Genomic DNA, 5,767 nt, shown 5'->3' with positions numbered 1-5,767 from the left:
CCGTGTAAGAATTGGTAACGTTCTGTCCCGTCCATTTACGCAGGAGGCTGGTGTTCCACAAGCAGGTGTGCTCAGCTGCACTCTTTTTATAGTCAAAATGAACTCGATCCAGACTGCCATACCACGTAGTATGTTTTATTCTGTATATGTAGATGACATCCAGATAGGTTTTAAATCATGTAATCTAAGTATCTGTGAGCGACATGTACAGCTTTGCATAAATAAATTGTCTAAGTGGGCGGACGAAAATGGTTTTAGGCTAAATCCGAGAAAAAGTACGTGCGTCCTGTTCTCTAATAAAAGAGGTATACTGGCGGAACCAGTAATCAATCTCAATGGAGAACGGTTATCTGTGAGCTGTGAACACAAATTCTTAGGGATCCTTCTAGACAGTAAGCTAACCTTTGTGCCACACCTGAAGTATCTTAAGGCAAAGTGCCTCAAGACTATGAATCTTCTGAAGCTGTTGTCACGCACAGCTTGGGGAAGCGACAGGAGATGCCTAATAAAGTTGTACAAAAGCCTAATATTAACACGCCTTGACTATGGGGCCATAGTCTATAATTCTGCTGGACCTAGTACTCTAAAAATGCTAGATCCTGTCCACCACCTAGGCATCCGCCTTGCAACAGGCGCCTTTAGAACTAGTCCTGTGCAAAGCCTTTACGTCGAATCTAATGAATGGTCGCTGTACTACCAAAGGACATATTTGTGTCTTTCGTATGCCTTGAAGGTAAAATCAGCTGTGGATCATCCATGTCATTCAATTATGTCATTCAAGTTTAGAAATTACTATATACACACTACAACGCTAAACTTATGCATTTAAACTTAAACATATGCAATTTGTTCCACTGACTATTGCGTGGCAGGCTTCAGGTAATCCAGAAGACAAGGAGGCTGCAGGTCAAAATATGAAGACACCTCGTTACCATACAGACAAGCGTGGCAATTGATGAGTAGGACGGCCACTCTGTACATACGAGGTATGGCCTGAAGTAGTATTTTCTGGTTTTTTTTTTAAATCTAGGAAGGCAAATTCAGAGATGATCTTCCCAAACCCCCATTCAACTGACTGTCTGACGCTGCTCATAGCAATATTAAAATCCCGCTGTTGTTTTGTTAGCCTTGCCCCCCCATATAGTCTCATAAGTAGCTGACGGAGTGGATAGGCAGGGTCGCCATACAAGACAAATTGGTGGTTGTCTCCATTCAGCTGTTCAAGCTTTTCATAGAGCCCACTCTCCCGGAGGATCCCTGCACATGAAGCATGAAAACAAGCATAGCAGCAGAAATTAAACATGCGGATAACCATTGAAATAAACAAGTTTATTGCGATGAAACACAAGTACAAGATGTGTGCCAGAGAAGCAACTGAAAACCGGTCTGTGCACTTCATAATTGGGATCATATGGTACTAACAAAAGGTCCCAGAAAAAAAGTATTGCATGTAGGCAAACTTATTTCATTTAGGTACTGCACCCTGGTACCTGATTAACTTACCTTGTGCATATTAGACGACTATGCAAACATGTTAAGCACAGGTAAAATGAGTTGCACACATTTTTTTCTTTTACATAACGAGGAACATAAGTCAAAAGAAGAGCTTCGATTAGACCACACACAAATAAGTTTGGCTAGTGGTGCTTAAGGGCCAATAAAAATACAGAAACCATTCCCGTAAAGCTCACAAGTCGATATGAACTTCAATATAAATTTCAATGCACACTTTAACTGCGTTCTTAATTCTTTGTAATATCTGGTTAGTACCTTTACAGGGTTGCCATATCGTAAACATATATTCATATCTTGACTTACTAATAGATATACGAACACTCGATAACGTACCAGCATCATGCCTGCTCCCGGGGTACGGGCCATCCAGCTCGCATATCAAGCCGTTTGGGCACATTAACGATTGGTACTTTAAGGCATGTACCCGCTTGTGCCCAGAAAAATAAATGCGCTGATCTTGTGACGGTCTGCAAATGGGTCGCACCGTTCCGTTTATGAAGGCCCAGCAATTCTTCAAAGGCGCACCTTTACGATGAACCGCCTGTAAACGAAAGAACAAACGGTGACGCTGCAGAAAAGAAACAAAACTCGGCTGAGATAACTGAACATTACGTAGATGAGATAAATTTTGCGGCACCATGGATGGAGCACGCGTTGCTGAAAACAATATCACATTCAAACGAGGAACGCTTACCTCGCTCATTGCTTCCAAGTTCTCGTGCGTCAACCACTGATGAACGGTGAGTTCATCTAGGAGAAGGCCAAACTTGCTTTCTACATGGAGCATTACTTTGTTTGTGACACTTGAAATCACGGAATAGTGCCTCCCAAAGTATTCCTGGAGATCGCATAACCGGTTTGTATACGCCAGCCTTCGCAGACACATGCACAGCGCTTCGTAGCCCGAGACGCGCACTCCGTGAGCGCTCGTCACATGTTCCGGTATCTGCAGGGCACTGAGAAGAAGTGGGAAATCCGCTTTCTGGAAGCGAAATTGCCGGCGAAACGTACTTTCCGGAATGGCCTCGATGTTGAGCAGGCCGCTTCTTGAGGACACGTACAACCTGCGCGGTCGCTCTCGTTCCCGAAGCAGTAGGGCATCTATATCATCCCAACTTAAAAAGTAGAGGTAATATGGGTCCCACAGAACACTCGATCGCGGCATGCTAAGAATAATCGGTGTTACGCGACCCTCAATATAACAACACTGAAACCAGAGACATACATGCGTAATTAACGCAGCGATTGTGGCTTTGGATAAGCTTGACTTAGGGACACACTTGCGGATTCGGCATTGGATCAGCTCGACATTTTGTGTGGATTTGGCTTTCCAGTACTTTGTGTTTTTACGTCTAGATGGCGCCGTATATGTTTGCGTTAGCGTTTTGCTCCGTTCCGCTATTCTAAAACACTACCTTGTGCCGCGCAATGCAGTCTTTCTTTGCGTTAGCGTTGCGTCGCACGCTAACGCAAGGATTTTACGCTATACTAAAACTCTCTAATGTTTTCAATAGACCTGGCTGTAGCATAATCATTTATCTGTAATTTTTTGTTTAATTTCAACATTAGGACAGGCCACGTTTCGTTTAAGAATGCTGGGGTGCGCACCACAGCTGATGAATCCAATGGAGTTGACTCCAAGGAAGGAAACCATGCATATACTTCTCCATGTCCAAGACCAGAAAAAAAAATGAAGCGGTTCACGTGGCTGTGCTTCCCCTTCTGTTTGCCCACTACAAAGACGACGAGAAGTGCCTTTTTCAAGTCTTTGAGGTAGGTAGTATCTTTGTGCATTATTTTTTCCAAAAAAAAAATTGGATGTGATTTTGAGTAATTGAGAATAGTTTTTGCTGTTGTTAGTTAGTTAGTTAGTTAATTCGGGTTTAATGGTGCAAAAGCGACTAAGGCCATGCTGCGCCAGTCACAGGACAGTATAAGATCCAATGTTAAGGTAGTTATAGCTGTGTTACCTTAAAGTCGATGTAGATAATCGGTTTCACCTAAAAACTGGAACAGGTTAGTGAATGGCACTAGTGGGTCATCGCCCAATATTAAGGCAGGGTGCAGAGGTATATGTAAGTGATACAAATTTTTGAAATGTTTCCGTCTCTGTGTTTCAGTGAGTGGGCATGATATAATGATGTGGGTTACTGTGAGCGTTTCGTGACATTTCTCGCATGTTGGTGGACTTTCGTTTCGAAGTAAAAAATTGTGTGTTAGATGCGTGTGTCCAATTGGAAGTCGACATAACATTACCTCATAGAACCGCTCTTGGTGAGTGCATGATTGCCACTCGCGAGGCAGGGGTTTAGTTATATGTAACTTGTTATTTACGCACGAGTTCCATTCTTGTTGCCATATTGATGCTAGGGCCTTACGAACCGCTCTGATGCTGTCTTTGTATGGAAATGTTATGTGTGTGATGTTTTTGTGCGCTGCCATGGATGCACTTCTATCTGCAGCTTCATGCCCTGCTATCCCAACATGGCTTGGGACCCAGCAGAATCGTATGGTTCCTTCGTATTTCTTGTTAAACACTATGTTTAAGATATCGCCAAGCAGCGGTTCAGACGCGGAGTTGAAGTTAAGGGCTCTTAGGGCACTTAACGAGTCGGTATAAATAATAGCATTCTTCTGCTTGTCGGAAGTAATTTTCTTAACTGCCATCCAAATCGCATAAACTTCGGCGGTAAAGACTGAAGAAAAATTATTTATGCGAATGCTATTTTCCCAATTTTTTTGTTACGATCCCGACACCTACGTATTCTTGTGTTTTAGAGCCGTCAGTGTAAAATTCTGTGTAATTTTTATATTTTTCTTGGATAGCTCGGAACTCTTGTATTATATGCTCTTGTGGAATGTCTTTTTTCTTTATATGTGTTAACGTCCAGTCAACCAGCTGTGTAAAATTGCACCACGGGGGCAATCTTGGTGGCCTTTCGGCAACCTGCAGGGCTTCTGGAGGAACATCATAGGTCTGACAATATTGTTCGTGTCTTAAGATGAGTGGCCGAATCATGTTTGGTTTATTTGTGTAGTGTATTCGTGATTGGCACTGTGTTACGATGTTGTAGCATATATGTTGTGGTGATGACCGAATTCTTAGTACATAGCAAAGTGTAAGTTGTGCTCTGCGGTGCTGTAATGAAGGCTCATTAGCGTCAACGTATAAACTTTGTACAGGCGATGTCCTGTAGGCACCGCTCACCAGTCGTAGGCCAAGATTGTGAACTGGATCAAGTCGCTTAATGTACGACTGCCTAGCTGCACCATAAACTACACTACCGTAGTCGAGGATGCTACGTACAAGGGATCGGTATATACGTAGTAGACATGTACGGTCAGATCCCCAGTGCTTACGTGATAAAACCTTGAGGATATTTAGCGCTTTATTTGCTTTAATTTTGGTTGGGTTAATGTGGGCCAGGAAGTTCAGTTTAGTGTCAAACGTTACGCCTAGAAAGTTATAGTGCTCTTTGACCGGTAGCGTTGTACCATGCAATGTGAGACCTGGAGTACAGTGTAACCCTCGCTTCTGGGAAAAGAGAACTGTAACGGTTTTGTGTGTTGAGAACCGGAAACCATTTTTGTTAGCCCATTGTGTAAGATTATTTATCGTTATTTGTAGCTGTCGTTCACAGGTGGGTAAGCTTGAGGCGCGGCAAGCCATTTGCAAATCGTCGACATATATTGAGTGCATAACAGATGATGGGATGATCTTATTTACAGAGTTCATTTTGACTATGAAGAGCGTCGTGCTCAGAATGCAACCTTGTGGAACGCCATTTTCTTGTGTGAATGTGCGCGAGAGTATTGTGCCGAGACGTACTTGAAATGTTCGGTTTGACATGAAATCGCATAGACAATTTTACATTCTTCCGCGAATTCCCATGTCAGCCAGGTCTCTCAAAATTCCGTATCTCCATGTGGTATCATATGCCTTTTCAAAATCAAAGAAAACCGCGAGGCAGTATTGCTTGTGAAGAAACGCGTCACGTATTTCATGCTCTAGTCGCACGAGATGGTCAGTGGTGGAACAGCCCTTTTTGTATCCGCACTGGTGTTTGTCTATTAGGTTTCTTGTTTCTAGGATGAATGTGAGTCTTATGTTGATAATGCTCTCATACGATTTGGCTAGACAACTTGTTAGTGCAATGGGTCTATAGCTGCTAAGGGATGTAGCGGGTGTACCAGGTTTTAGAAAAGGCACTACTACCGCTTTTTTCCAATCTGTGGGCATTACCCCAGACTC

The 5,767-nt window shown here is 43.0% G+C and overlaps 1 pseudogene; it reads right to left on the bottom strand.

Annotated features, from left to right (window-relative positions):
* Positions 1-790: 790 nt before the first annotated feature.
* On the bottom strand, positions 791-2,680 carry LOC140215383 (uncharacterized; annotated as a pseudogene).
* Between the last annotated feature and the right edge of the window lie 3,087 nt (positions 2,681-5,767).

This window comes from Dermacentor andersoni, chromosome 1 (assembly GCF_023375885.2).
Source record: "Dermacentor andersoni chromosome 1, qqDerAnde1_hic_scaffold, whole genome shotgun sequence".
Taxonomy (NCBI): domain Eukaryota; kingdom Metazoa; phylum Arthropoda; class Arachnida; order Ixodida; family Ixodidae; genus Dermacentor; species Dermacentor andersoni.
This window is presented reverse-complemented; position numbering and strand designations above follow the sequence as displayed.